We start from the raw sequence: 16,422 nt of genomic DNA, 5'->3' as shown, positions 1-16,422 counted from the left end.
AGATGAAAATTACGTGTGTGTGTGTGTGTGTGTGTGTGTGTGTGTGTTAGTTCTAGAAGGTCTTGTAGGTCTTCATAGAACTGGTCAACTTCAGCTTCTTTTGCATTAGTGATTGGGGCATAGACTTGGATTACTTGATGCTGAATGGTTTGCCTTGGAAATGAACCAAGATCATTCTGTCTTTTTTGAGCTTGTACCCAAGTACTGCATTTTGGACTCTTTTGTTGACTATGAGGGCTGCATTTTGGACTCTTTTGTTGACTATGAAGGCTACCCCGTTTCTTCTAAGGGTTTTTAGCCTGCATCAGTAGATAGAATGGTCATCTGAATTAAATTCTCCCATTCTTGTCCATTTAGTTCACTGATTCCTAAAATAACAGTGTTTACTCCTACCATCTCCTCCTTGACCACATCCAGTTTACTTTGATCCATGGACTTAACATCCCAGTTTCCTATGCAGTATTGTTCTTTACAGCATCAGATTTTACTTTCCCCACCAGACACATCCACAATTTGATGTCAGTTCTCCTTTGACCCAGCCTCTTCATTCTTTCTGGAACTATTAGTTATTGTCTTCTGCTGTTCTCCAGTAGCACATTACACATCTTCCAACCTGTAGGGTTCATCTTCTGGAGTCATATATTTTTAACTTTTCTTATTGTTCATGGGTTTCTCATGGCAAGAACAGCAGAGCGATTTGCCATCCTTCCTCCAGTGGACCAGGTTTTGTCAGAACTCTTCACTATGACCCATCTATCTTGGGTGGCCCTGAACGGCATGACTCATAGTCTCATTGAGTTATGCATGCCCCCTTCCTTGACAAGGCTGTGATCCATGAAGAGGATAAAAACCCAGAAGGACAGCTGTTTGGTCTTTTTTTTTTTTTTTTTTTGGTCAAGGTTTCACATGAGGGAACAAGAATATGCTTCTGCATGCCTTCATGCCAGGCTCCAAACTCATAAGGAGAGAGGCTCTTTTGTTCAGGAACTTTCCCTATGTATCTCCATCTTGCTGTTTAGTGTTCTTTAATAATATTTTATAATAAATTTGTAATCTAATGAGCAAACATATTTTCCTAAGTTTTGTGAACTACTCTAACAAACTTGTTGAACTTGTGTTGGGGGCATGTGAACTTCTGTTTTTCAGAAGTTGATCAGAAATGCAGGTAACAACATGGACTTGGAATTGGAATCCTGAATTTGAAGGTGTCATAAAACTCTCCAATTTGTAACTTGGTTATTAGAGATATAAGTAACAGTCTGGGTTTTCGAAAGGTGTCTTAAATAGATGGTTGGTGGTCTTGGGAGACTGAGACTGTGGAATCTATTTCTTTCTCTTGATAGATAGTGTCAGAACTGAGTTGAATTCTCAAACACTCTGCTTGTATTCAATAATTGATTGTTGGTGTGCAGGAGCCTTCAAACAGGTTTTGGAATTGGGTCTAGGAAGCCTGAATATTTAACAACATTTAAAATAACATATTCTGCCAATACTTGAGTGAAATTCTGGAAGAAAATGCTTATCAACATTTTTGGCTGTTTGATAACTTGTTTCTTTTATCATAAAAACAACACTTTCATTTTCTTTTAATTTGAGATATTCTTGTATGAATTAATAGATCACAGTGAACATGTTAAGGTAACAACTGATCATTTCACCAATAGTAAGAATTTTAACAACTCATTCTGTTTTTTCTCTTTCAAATATTAATAAAATGCCACTTCCATGTTATGATATCACAATAAAAGTTTGATGTAAAGCAAGAGAATTTACATAATTTAGTTAAAGAGATGTAGATTTCTGAATATTTAGTATAAAAGCTTTGAGATAAAATGAAGTACCCCAGTGGGTGAATGTGAAAAGAACACAAAAGCCACAGACTGATCCTGTGGACATATGAAAATTAAGACTGGACTTTTTCCTCTGCATGAGAATTTCTCTTTAAGCCTCTTCATATCAGCATATTTCATTCAGTGGCTCTATTATCCTCCCATTTCCTCAAGCTAAAAGCTCAGAAGTCATCCCTGATCATTTAATTGTCCTCACCAATTCACTACATACAGTCTGTCAGCAATATCTGTCAACTTTACCTCCAAATCATATCCCAAGTTCATTCATTTCCTTTAACACCAGTGCATTTAAGAAATTATAATCTATCCCCTAGACTACTGCAATATCTTAACTGCTCTATTTCTTCTCTTGATGCTGTTAGTGATCTATTTTTGATACAGCTGCCAGAGTGATCTTTTTATAATGGAAATCAGATCATATGAGATCATATAATTTCCCTGTTTATAAACCTTTGATGACTTTTATTATAAGAAAATCCACAGTCCTAACAATAGTCTACAGAACCATGCTATCACCCTCTCTGATCTCATTTTCTACTTCTTTTTTTTCCTTGTTTACTTTAATCGGCCACATTGACTTTTCAATTCCTATTGTAACCCAAGTTATTTTCACCTTGGCATTATAATTCTGTCTGGTTGGCACATTCTTATGCAATCATATATAAGAATAGCTAGCTCCTTTGAATCATTCAGATTTCTAATAAAATATCACCTCCTCAAATTGTTCTTACTTGATAAATAAACCTAAAAGAAACTACCCTCACCATCAATGCATGCCTAGTATCCCTCCCATACTTGTAGTCATTCTCATCTGTATTGCCCAGATTTATTATCTTTACAGTACTTGCAATAAGTTAAAAATATCCTGTTTTGCTTTTTATTAACCCCATGTGAAATTAGAGATATACTCATCTTATATTCCCAGTTGTATCCTCAGATGTTTACCCAGCTTTACTTTTATCATAGAATAGGTTCTAGAGTTCACTAAACATTTCTTTAAAGAATGTCTATAGGAAACACAGCAACAAGAAAGGAAAAAAAAACTTTTGGCAAGGAAGCAGGAGGAAAACAAGGTAATATGTTATTGTACCTAAGGGTGAGAAAGAATTTCAGGTATAAGATAATCAATTATGTCAAGTAACAGAGTTTGAAAAGGATCTGAGCAAATATCATTGCATTTGACTAGAAAGAGGTCCCTGGTGAGCTTGGAGAAAGCAATTTACATGAAATGGTAGGTTGGAATCAGATTTGTAGAGAGTTAATGAGGACATGAAGACTGAGGAAATATAGAGTGCAACACAGAGACCTTTTATTCAAGGCCTGGCTGTCAAAGAAATTAAAAATAATGGATATTATTTGGAGGGAATGAGATCAAGAAAAGGTAGTCACTCTCCTCAGGCAAACTTTAAGCAATCCAGAAATATACCAAAAATAAGCCTCATCTAACTATAATAAAATTGAATTTTCCTACATCATGATTAGATTAGTAGGTGAGTCATTACTAGAAAATAAGATTACAAGTGACATTGAGGAAATTCCCTGTCTTTGGTAAAATGACCACATGTTTAGCAGCAGAGCACTAAGGTATGTGGGCTATTCTCTTTTTCTTCATTATTGGGAAAATTTTACCAACACATCCTAGCCCTTAGATAAGAAATACTCAATAAGTACTACCAAATATTAAAGCAAAGCTATGATGAAAAATACACGGAACATTTGTTTTTTAAAAAGACAGGGGCTCAGTTGATAAAGAATTTGCCTGCAATGCAGAAGACCTGGGTTTGATCCCTGGGTTGGGAAGATCCCCTGGAGAAGGGAACAGCTTGCCATTCTAGTATCCTGGCCTGGAGAATTCCATGGACTGTATAGTCCATGAGATCTCAAAGAGTCGGACACGACTGAGTAACTTTCACTTTTAGACATATTTTACTCTACAGAGTCAGTTAGTATTTGTCTTATAGTTTAGTTTTAGGTGATATATAATATAAAGCTGTGGAAGAATATTTACTGATACTGAGAAAGTTGTGGGAAATTTTTGGGAAAAAAAAAATGAAGATTTTTCAAAACAACAAATCTCAATGCTCATCCCTTTTCCCTAGAAAAGGAAAATCTAATTATTGTGTCATGAGAAAGAAAGGTCCCTTGCAGCAGTCCTCTTTGCAATTATAGTATTCACCAATTCCTACAGGAAAATAACAGTTAATATAAATTACTTTTATTTTCGATCAATTGTTTTCCAAGATGTTACATTAGGGGCATTTTTGAGGAGAGCTGATGAAAAGAAAGTACTTAGACAACTCTTTCTGTTAATAAAATGTGTTTCTCAATTAGAAGAAATAACAAAATTTTAAAGAATATCAAGCGAGTTTTAAGACAATGTCATAGTCCATCCAGGATGCTATAACAAAATCTCACACTCTGGGTGACTTATAAACAACAAAAATTTGTTTCTAACAGTTCTGTAGGCTGGAAGTCTGAGATCAGAGTGCCAACGTAGTTAGGTGAGGGCCCTTTCTAGTCATAGACTTCTCATTGTATTCTTGTATGGTGGAAGTTGAAAGGGCTCTCTGGTAGATCTCTTTTATAAGAACACTAATCCCATTCATGAAGGCTCCACCCTCACAAACAAAGCATCTCTCAAAGACTCCACCTCCTAATACCGCCATCTTTGAAGGTTAAGATTTTAACATGAATTTGAGCTGGAAATATTCAGACTGAAGAAAGGAGTCTAACCTCTGTGTGGAGATGAGGAAGGTCATACTTAAAACAACAGTCTGGCTCACGAAATCTGTGCTTCTTGCTGTAAACATTGTTTATAAACACTGACTATCTCACAATATTTCATAAAACATTGATCTTTTTTTTGTATTTAGAGATTTAAAAAAAAAAAAGACTAAACTGTGTAGAGGATAAGCTTAAGGTCACAAGATAGGACTAGAATCAGGATCTATTTTTAATTCAATATATTTATGTATTTGTCCACAATTATTGTCTACATTATAGATTCTAGACATCAAATAAGCATTAAAATAGTACTGGTTATAAATAATTAATTTTATACAAGAACCATTCTTGGTCAATGGTATTTAATTTTGCTTGGATAACATCTAAAAGAATTTTGAAAACAAATAAGCATACATCATTGCAGATGGTGATTGCAGCCATGACATTAAAAGATCCTTACTCCTTGGAAGGAAAGTTATGGCCAACCTAGGCAGCATATTATAAAGCAGAGACATTACTTTACCAGCAAAGGTCCATCTAGTCAAGGCTATGGTTTTTTCCAGTAGTCATGTATGGATGTGAGAGTTGGACTATAAAGAAAGCTGAGAACAGAAGAACTGATGATTTTGAACTGTGGTGTTGGAGAAGACTCTTGAGAGTTCCTTGGACTGCAAGGAGATCCAACCAGTCCATCCTAAAAGAGATCAGTCCTGAATATTCATTGGAAGGGCTGATGTTGAAGTTTAAACTCCAATACTTGGGCCACCTGATCCAAAGAGTTGACTCATTTGAAAAGACTCTGATAGTGGGAAAGATTGAGGGCAAGAGGATAAGGGGATGATGACAGAAGATGAGATGGTTGAATGGCATCACCGACTCAGTGGACATGAGTTTAAGTTAACGCCAGGAGTTGGTTATTGACAGGGAGGCCTGGCATGCTGCAGTTCATGCGGTCAGACACAACTGAGGGACTGAACTGAACTGAACACCTGCCTTACTTTTGGCTTGACATGTGGAAACTGTATCATAATTTTAAATACTTGAAGAGAATGTAATTGTTGGTGTATCCTAAATATTCACATTTGCAAATAAAATTATCATGTTACACTTTTAAATGTATTTTTGGAATCCATAATGATGGCAATTTAATATCCTCTATCATTTATTATAAATAATAAAAACAATATTCTTCTGTGAAAATTAAGAATCTTTGCCCTTCTTAAAGTCTTCTTTTTAGTCTATGTTTCTCATAGATTTTTATATTGAAAGTCTGATATTAGGGCTATTATTATACTTCACAGTTATATATATATATATGTGTGTGTGTGTATATATGTATATATACATATACATAAAACATTTGCCATTTTTAAATATTGCTTTTATATGGTAGCATTTATTCTGGCTTGATTTCCATTACAAGTGTTCATGGAACATTAGAAGAAGAAGAGGATGACATGAATGGAGAGAGTAGCATGGAAACATATACACTAATGTATGTAAATAGACAACCAATGGGAATTTGCTGCATGATTCAGGGAACTCAAACTGGGGCTCTGTAATAACCTAGAGGGTGGGCATAGGTGGGAGGTGGGAGGGAGATTCAAGAGCGAGGAGACATAAGTACACCTATGGTTAATTCATGTTAATGTATGACAGAAATCAAACCAATATTGTAAAACAATCATCAATCAACTAAAAATAAATAAATATTTAAAATAGCGTTTTATATATGATTAATAAATATAAAAAGTACACTTTTATTGGAAATGTGTCTATAGAGACGAATATACACAGTTATTTCATGGGCTTATAGACAAAGTTCAGCATTACATTTTATTTTTCATAGATATAGCAGTAAGGAGACAAGTTTACATAAAATAGTTGATGGGAAAGGAGAGGTTTGCTATAGAGATGTCACTCAATTATTTGATATTCTTCTGGATTATTTAATAAATAGCAGTGTTCTATCATCTATGAATCTCCATCAGGTCTCCCTTCATTTTTACCAAAAACAACCCAGATACCAATGTTTAGAATTGTTCTTTATTTTGTTGCCTTAGGAATTCTTATTCCCAAACCAGAAATATTAATAATAAGCCAAATAAATGGTGAGAATGGGTAGAAAATAATCCTTTTTTTTATATGAGCAAGGGCTATTATGAAAAAGAATCTAGGAAATGAAAAAAGGCTTGATGTTTGGCAGAACAGTTTTAATAAATCATATAAAGAAGTTGAGGAAAGGGAAACTGATGTTCTAAAAGCTTTATACTCCCCAGTAATCTCTGTGTGTCCTCACTTTCAATTGTACTTTTCCAAACATCTTTATATTCCACCACCAGGATATATAGAGAATTCTGTATCTCCTATACATTCTATACAAGCTACGGGGCTCAGAGCCCTATCTGAAGGGTGCCTATCAAAACACTTATAGATAAATTAACAAGATGGTGCCAGTCAGGCTCCCTCGCCCCATGCTCTCACACCCTCTTTCCCTTGTTCTGTAAACAATAACTTTACATGGCTATGTAATGGCAGAGACCATTTATAGCACTGAGCATGCGCATCAGGAGATACTTGCTTGGCCACGGGCTGTGTGCGGGTTGTGTGCTGTAGGGATATATGAGCTCCACCTAAAGAGCTGAGGCATTTACTGCTGCCTCACAGTTGTGTTTGTTGGTTCAATCACGAGAGGAGAGAATATAGTGTGTCTACTGCTACAGCTGCTGAGTCAGCCAGGAGAGAATCCTGCTATGGCTGTTGTGCTAGCCAAGAGAGAATAAACATGTCTGCAGTTCCTACAGCTTCTCCAGTCTCATTCCATCCTCTGAGCTCACGCCTTGCCTACCCTTGGTTCACTGAGCAGTGTGAACAGTGAGACAATTGGCACTGTGAGCAGGATCAGCAAGGCAACACTGCATTTTTACTTGCTGACATTTACAATGTTGAAAGAGACAGAGAATCTGGTCAGATGGGCTATCATATTCTTTCAGTTTGTGTACAGATTTATCAGTGTTTCTATTATCTTGCTCATTTTCCACTTTTTGTCACACTTGGAAAGTGTCCACATACTCACAGAGTTATTGCATTTCCCAGTTGAAGGCTTCTGTTCTTTGTAACAATATTTATAATTTTCTAGAGTTTCAAGCAAAATGCAACAAATAGCAATGATTGGTTTACTCTTTTGATCATACACTTGATTATTATAATATCTGAAAAATACTACATTTATTATTAATAATAACTTCTGTTCTCCAAATGGAGGGATATATGCAGCTGCAGTTGAATTATGGAAATAAATGATTTTTCATCAATACACCTATGCAAATCTGTGTTTTCAATAATGACTCTAATGAAAACAAAGTTTGAGGGCAAATTATACATCGAAATTTACTTTATCTTTATTCATTATAGACTATAATCTTCAGACTAAAATTTTTGTATCAAGAAAGCAATGTAGCATCTCAAACTGAAACTTGGAATAATTTTTCCAAATTTATTTTGTTTATTTCCACAAGTATATATATTAGTTTGACTTTATCTTTCTCTACTTTGTAAATTTATTTCTTTCTATTTTTGTGGTGCCAAAATGTCAATTGCTACAGTTAGCATAATAACTGGAAGTTGTTATTGTTACTGTGCTTTTGTATGTTTTATTTTCTTTTCCTCAGCAAAAAAAAAAATAATAATAATAATAAGTGACATATATTAGTCTTCAATTTTCTTTTTTCGTTAATTGTTTCCAAAATTTAAGTAATCACTATAAAGAGTTAAAGTTGTCTAAATCCTTTGAAAGAGAAACCACCAAAGCACTACTTTTCTTCCTATTTTCAAGGTTTGTTGGGAAGATAAAAGAGGTAGAACCAAACAGAAAATCTGAACGAACTTAGTAAACCTGCTCAGGGACATTGGATTCTAATCACAAATCTAATAAATATGTGAGCCCCAGAATTTAGGCTGTTGAACATTAATTGAAATCACATTCAAATGTCTATTTGAATCTTTTCTTCCAACATTACAAATGTGCCTCTTACTAGTCAAAAATGTCATCTATGAAGATCTGCAAATATATATTTTCTGTATTTATAGAAATTAAGATATATTGATAGAAACTTAATTCAAATACACATAAAAACTCATATCTTACAACTGGCTAAATATTATTGAGTGAAAAAATCTAATTCATTTGTACTTAGTGATTATTTTTCAGCAAATATTTTTTGAACATCTGCCAGGCTATTCCAATCGATCATTAAATCAAAAACTTGCTATATTAACCTGTTATGTATGGTGCTGATGCTTGTATAGGTACAACACCTTATTCAGATTTTAATAATTTTACAATATATTGGGAATTGTGTGAGCAGAAACAGGAAAATGGGATAGTACAATGCATGGCATATTTTGAGAGTAATAAGTGAATAGGACTGTATGTCTGGAGCTCAAATTTTCTCTAATAGGCTGTTACAGAATCTATCTTTCAAGAACTCTAACATTTGGCAAGGGTCATTAATGGTTATGCTATGATCTGTATGTGTTATGCTATGGAACACCTACCTAGTCAAGCACATGTTGTTGCATAGGCACTTGTTTTTACTTCCCCAAAGACTAATATCTCAAAATGGCTTTAGCTTATCAGTTTAGGATACACAGTTTTCCTCTTCAAGCTTTGAAAATATAATTCTATCTTACATTATTCAAGACTAATTATGAGCAAAGTAATAGATAAATGACACAAAAATATATATAAGATGAATTATGTGAGTTCAGAAATAATGGTAAACAGAAGTATCTCTTGTAGAAGATGATTAGATGTAGCATTGCTTGTAGTATTTGGAAATATATTGAAAAAATTTGATTAATAAGTTTTTGTAAAAGATTTAGTAGTGTTATACTTGTTAAGAAAATACAAAAATATTACTTGAAGTGTTTGAAACAAAATAAAAAAACTTGAATTATTTAATCTTATACATCTCAATTCCTTTACTTTTCTCTAATTTATTTGCGTGCTCTTACTGTGCCAGCATAAGAGGAGCAATTGAAAACTCGAATTTAAAAATCAGCTCTGGGTGCAACTTTCATGAATGCCGTAGCACTCATTCAATTAATTACACTATAATTTTGAATGCAGTTGCTCCAATAGACTTATCCTATTTTTGCAAATGCTCATTTCCTATTCATTTGCTTCAAACTGTGACGTTATGCAGGACCTTTCTGGTACCTGGTTCTGACTTCATATTTATTAGACATAAATTATAATAATTGCCCTATAAGACTCACTCTTGATTACTTATATCCAACAGAAGTATTTTAAAGGTTTTATATACTCATTCATCACAGAAATATATATATATATATATATATTATTCTGTAATGAATGCTTCCCTTGATTTCTTGACTTTTTTTTTTTTTTGCTTTTTTCTTCCAGCTTTATTAAGATAATATTGGCATACAGTACTGTACAAGTTTAAGGCATACAACATAACAACTTGATTTACATTCATTATGAAATGATTACCATAATAACTTTAGTGAATATCCATTTTCTCAGAGGGATATAAAATTACAGAAATTAAAAAAATATGTATACTGATGAAAACTTTTAGGATTTATTCTATTAGCAACCTTCATATATAACATACATCAGTGTTAATTATTTATTCATGTTGTATATATGATATCTAGTGCTCACTTATCTTATAAGTTTGTACTTTTTGATTACCTTAATCTAATTTCCCCTCTTCACACTCATTACCTCTGGTAACAACAAACCTCATCCTTTTTTTTTTTTTCCCTATAAGTTTGTGTTTCAAGAATAATTGACCAAAATATGATGCTAGTTCTTATTACACAGCACAGTGATTTGGTATTTACCAAAATAACTAGTTACAATAAGTCACCTTCAGTTCAGTTCAGTCGCTCAGTCGTGTCCGACTCTTTGCGATCCCATGAATCGCAGCACGCCAGGCCTCCCTGTCCATCACCAACTCCCAGAGTATACTCAAATTCATGCACATCGAGTCGGTGATGCCATCCAGTCATCTTATCCTCTGCCATCCCCTTCTCCTCCTGCCCCTAATCCCTCCCAGCATCAGGGACTTTTCCAATGAGTCAACTCTTCTTATGAGATGGCCAAAGTATTGGAGTTTCAGCTTCAGCACCAGTCCTTCCAATGAACACCCAGGACTTATGTCCTTCAGGATGGACGGGTTGGATCTCCTTGCAGTCCAAGGGACTCTCAATAGTCTTCTCCAACACCACAGTTCAAAAGCATCAATTTTTCGGTGCTCAGCATTCTTCACAGTCAAACTCACATCCATACATGAAAACTGGAAAAAGCCATAGCCTTGAATAGAGAGACCTTTGTGGGCAAAGTAATGCCTCTGCTTTTAAATATGCTATCTAGGTCGGTCATAACTTTCCTTCGAAGGAGTAAGTGTCTTTTAATTTCATGGCTGCAGTCACCATCTACAGTGATTTTGGAACTCCAAAAAATAAAATCTGCGACTGTTTCCACTGTCTCCCCATCTATTTGCCATGAAGTGATGGGACCAGATGCCATGATCTTAGTGTTCTGAATGATGAGCATTAAGCCAACTTTTACTCTCCTCTTTCACTTTCATCAAGAGGCTTTTTATTTCCTCTTCACTTTCTGCCATAAGGTGGTGTCATCTGCATATCTGAAGTTATTGATATTTCTCCCAGCAATCTTGATTCCAGCTTGTGCTTCTTCCAGCCCAGCGTTTCTCATGATGTACTCTGCATATAACTTAAATAAGCAGGGTGACAATATACAGCCTTGACGTACTCCTTTTCCTATTTGGAACCAGTCTGTTGTTCCATGTTCAGTTCTAACTGTTGCTTCCTGACCTGCATACAGGTTTCTCAAGAGGCAGGTCAGGTGGACTGGTATTCCCGTCTCCTTCAGAATTTCCCACAGTTTATTGTGATCCACACAGTCGAAGGCTTTGGCGTAGTTAATAAAGCAGAAATAGATGTTTTTCTGGAACTCTCTTGCTTTTTCGATGATCCAGCAGATGTTGGCAATTTGATCTCTGGTTCCTCTGCCTTTTCTAAAACCAGCTTGAACATCTGGAAATTCTTGGTTCACGTAAAGCTGAAGCCTGGCTTGGAGAATTTTGAGCATGACTTTACTAGCGTGTGAGATTAGTGCAATTGTGCAGTAGTTTGAGCATTCTTTGGGATTGCCTTTCTTAGGGATTGGAATGAAAACTGACCTTTTCCAATCTTGTGGCCACTGCTGAGTTTTCCAAATTTGCTGGCATATTGAGTACAACACTTTCACAGCATCATCTTTCAGGATTTGAACTAGCTCAACTGGAATTTTATCACATCCACTAGCTTTGTTCGTAGTGATGCTTTCTAAGGCCCACCTGACTTCACATTCCAGGATGTCTGGCGCTAGGTGAGTGATCACACCATTGTGATTATCTGGGTCATGAAGATCTATTTTTTTGTACAATTCTTCTGTGTATATTTGCCACCTCTTCTTAATATCTTCTGCTTCTTTTAGGTCCATACATTTCTGTCCTTTATTGAACTCATCTTTGCGTGAAATGTTCCCTTGGTACTCTAGTTTTCTTGAAGTTGTCTTTAGTGTTTCCCATTCTGTTGTTTTCCTCCATTTCTTTGCATTGATCACTGAGGAAGGCTTTCTTATCTCTCCTGGCTAGTCTTTGGAACTCTGCATTCAAATGAGAATATCTTTCCTTTTCTCCTTTGCTTTTTGCTTCTCTTCTTTTCACAGCTATTTGTAAGGCCTTCTCAGTCAGCCATTTTGCCCTTTTGCATTTCTTTTCCATGGGGATGGTCTTGATTCCTGTCCCCTGTACAATGTCACGAACCTCTGTCCATAGTTCATCAGACTCTCTGTCTATCAGATCTAGTCCTTTAAATCTATTTCTCACTTCCACTCTATAGTCATAAGGGATTTGATTTAGGTCATAACTGAATGGTGTAGTGGTTTTTCCTACTTTCTTCAGTTTAAGTCTGAATTTTGCAATGTGTTCATGATCAGAGCCACAGTCTGCTCCCGTTCTTGTTTTTGCTGACTGTATAGAGCTTCTCCATCTTTGGATGCAAATAATATAAGCAATCTGATTTCGGTGTCGACCATCTGGTAATGTCCATGTGTAATTATTGACTATGTTCCCCACACTGTGTATCTCATATTCGTGAGTCACTTATTTTACAATTGAAGTTTATATCCTTTAATCTCCCTCACCTATTTCTCCTTCTGCCCACATCCAGCAGTATGTTCTCTGTATCTATAACTCTGTTTTTGCTTTATGTTCATTTTTTTCAGATACTGCATATAAGAGAACTCATGCAGTATTTATCTTTCTCTGTTGAATTATTTAACTTAGCATTTTGCCCTTTATGTCCATCCATGTTGTCAGAAAATGCAAGATTCTATTCTGCTGTATGTGTGTATATACGTCACATCTGCTTTATCCATCTGCTTTATCCATTCAACTATTTATATACATTTAGGTTGTTCCCATATTTTGTCTATCATAAATAATGCAGCAAGAAAAAAAGTTTGCATATGTCTTTTCTAATTAATGATTTCTTCATATAAGTAATTCAACCAGGAGTAGAATTGTGGAATCTTATGTCTTAAACTTTTGAGAACAAAAATGTTCACATTAGAAAGTTTGCCAGCCAAAGGTAAATTTGTTGAATATTTTAAAATCTTGAGAAAAATTAATGAAAAAGGTCCAGCGACATTGATTTAAAAATAATAGAAATTATAGCTTACATTGAATGAGTTGGAGTACTGAAGACAAAAGGGATTAAAGTTTATAATTCTTAGTGAAACATCGTCTAGAACCTCACCCTATTTCCAGAATGAGGGAAGACATACATAAGAGTCCCAAGCAGGGATTTGTAGGATTACTTTCCTGAAAAATTAAATAGTTTTACAGAAAAGACCTCCAGAAACTAATTTCTGAGTTTATCAATGAAACAGTGATTTATTCATTTGCTTTCCTTGGAATGAGGGCTATCGTTTGGACAGAGTGCTTCTGAAGATTTTAAGTCTTCACTCTTAAATGTGAGTTGACATGCCAAGTACACCAGATTTTTGAGAGAGGCATAAAAGATGAAAGAAAGAGCCAGAACAAATAGGAAATAAAGGGAAATTTAGAATCAATTCAAGGAACAGAAGAAATGATAAAAATAATAATATCCAGAGAAATGAAAAAAAATATTTTATACAAAAAAACAATTACTGGATTATATAGAAAAATTACAAAAAATAAGAAACAGTTCTTGGAGAGTGAAACATGTTAACCTCAAAATAAAATAAAACTTAAATAAGTATTTTGGAAATAAAGTTTAACATTTTCCCAGAAAATAGAACAAAAAGATAATAAAATGAAAGCAAAAAAGAAGAAGGAAGAGCAGTCCAGTGGATAGGAGTTGTTAATTTCACTTCTGTGGTCCCTGGTTAGATCATTGTTTGGGGAACTAAGATCCCACAAACGGCGTGGTATGACCAGAAAAAAAAAAAAAAAAAAAAAAAAGGAGAAGGAAAATGAAATATTTAGGAAGTCACCACAAAAATTCAAAATTATGACTAATAGTAGCATAAAGAAAAGGAAACAGTTTAAATCTCCCTATTGGAAGTGCCCAACAAAGTATGTAGCACAATGAAGGAATGAGGAGCTACACACCAAAACATAAATGTCATGAAATTACTGAATTATGGATAAAGAAACCGTAGAATCTCCAAATACTAAAATTTAATGTCAACAGAAAATAGTCATAGATATCATATTTCTCAGTAGCAAACTTTATTAAAATAATGTACAGAGACACTCTTAAAAAATTCTGAGAGAAATGTTTTTAGTGTAAAATTGTATAACCAAGTAAACCATTATTTAAATGTCAGACAAGAGTAAAGATAGTTTCAAACATGAAACTTACCTCCCATGGATTCTTCCTTAAAAAGCTGATAGAGAAAGAAAGAAGGAGAGAGGCTCTTGGAGAAAGAAGGCACAACATTCAGAAAGAAAGCAGGGAAATATTCCTCAGAGGGAAAGTATAATACCATAATAAAATCTGTGTAACAAGCTCACACATACACACACACACACACACACACACACACACACACACACACAAGCTGAAAAGATGAAGAACTGAATGAATGATATTTCCATGAAATAAATTTCAATTGAAATACTATTTGGAACATAATCATGATCGATGTCTAAAAGAGTTAGTTGATCATGTCAGAATGTTCATGTGAAAATAAAGATAAGCAAAAAATACCAGGGGAAATTTTAATCATAAGGAATGTGAAATCTTGTTCAAGAAAAAGAACTTCATTAGGAAACAGTTGGCTCAGTAATTAAACACTAAATATTGACTTTTATTTTAAGTGTGATATCACAATATTGGAAGGATGAAGGCATGTAAGACACACTTGAGAATAATACCTTCATCTAAAAAAATAAGAAGTCAATAAATGATAAACCAGGAAATAGTTATATAAAGATATTTAGATATATGGAAGCAAACACCAAGGAAAATAACTACATTTGATGAATATAGTTGACTCTGGGAAACAGGAACACCGATAAATACCAATGGTGGATGCTGTTATTTTTAGGTATGCGACTTTTAGTAGTATTTGATATCTTGATCTGAACTCCTTTTTGTAGGTACTTTGTTAGATTAAAGAAAGTCCTTATATTCCTCTTTTACTAAGGTTTTGTTCTTTACCATGGATGATCTTAAAATCTGTACAAATCTTTATTCTGCATTGCATTTGTGAAGATGGCTTTGTACCTTATACTATTGGATTGACCAAAAAGTTCAGTTGGGTTTTCCGATAACATCATATGCAAAAGTCCAAACAAACTTTTTGGCCAACTCAACATTAATGTGATGAAACACACTGACTTTTATTTAAATGTTAAATCTACTTCGCATGGTGAAGTAAGTCCAACTTGTTCATAATATATTAATTTTTAAAAAGAATCACTAGATTTATTTTCTTTAGAAGTTTTGCATTTATGTTTATAAAAGTGATTAGTCTCCTAAGTTTCCTATCTTATTATTTGTTCTTCATAGGGTAATCCTGGCCCCATAAAATGAGTTCTCTCTCTCTTACAATCTTTCTCTTTTATATTCTCCCTTTCTCTCTCCCTCTCCTTCCTTTTTTGTCATTCTAGACAAAGTTTTATAAAGTTGTTGCAATTTTTGAATTAAAAGTAGGGAAGAATTTTCAGTAGTGACTATGTTTGGCAGTAGAAGCTTCATTAGGGGAAGGATTTTAGTTGTCAATTTAATTTAGTAGTTTAAATTTTTAAATTACTTATTCAATAGCATGGCAGTGTTCATTTATTTTTTCATATTAATCTTGAGTCCTTCTAGGAATTCATAAATCCTATGTAAAGGTTTACATGTACTTTTGTTAAATTATTTATTATATTCTTTTAAAATCTTTACAGTATCTGTAAAGTATACAGTGATACTACTTTTCGATCCCTTGCATTTAAAATTTGTGACAACTTATTTGCTTATATATCTATCAATCTATTTATTTATTTTGATCCTGCTCAGTTTCGTTCAATATCTATAAAACATGAGTTTCCAAGTAGTTCATTTTTGGCCTTAATTATTTCTGTTGTGTTTATTGTACATTTCATTAATATATTTATTATTTTCTCCCTTATACTTTTTTATTAAGTAATAATATATCCATTTATTCATTGAGATGAATTGTTTTATAATTTAATTCAATTGTAATTCAATAGTTATTGATATTCAAAAACTACATTTTTTAATATATGAAGCTATTGATATAAATATTCTC

This window comes from Muntiacus reevesi, chromosome X (assembly GCF_963930625.1).
Source record: "Muntiacus reevesi chromosome X, mMunRee1.1, whole genome shotgun sequence".
In the NCBI taxonomy this organism is placed as follows: domain Eukaryota; kingdom Metazoa; phylum Chordata; class Mammalia; order Artiodactyla; family Cervidae; genus Muntiacus; species Muntiacus reevesi.
Note: the sequence above shows the minus strand (reverse complement) of the source record.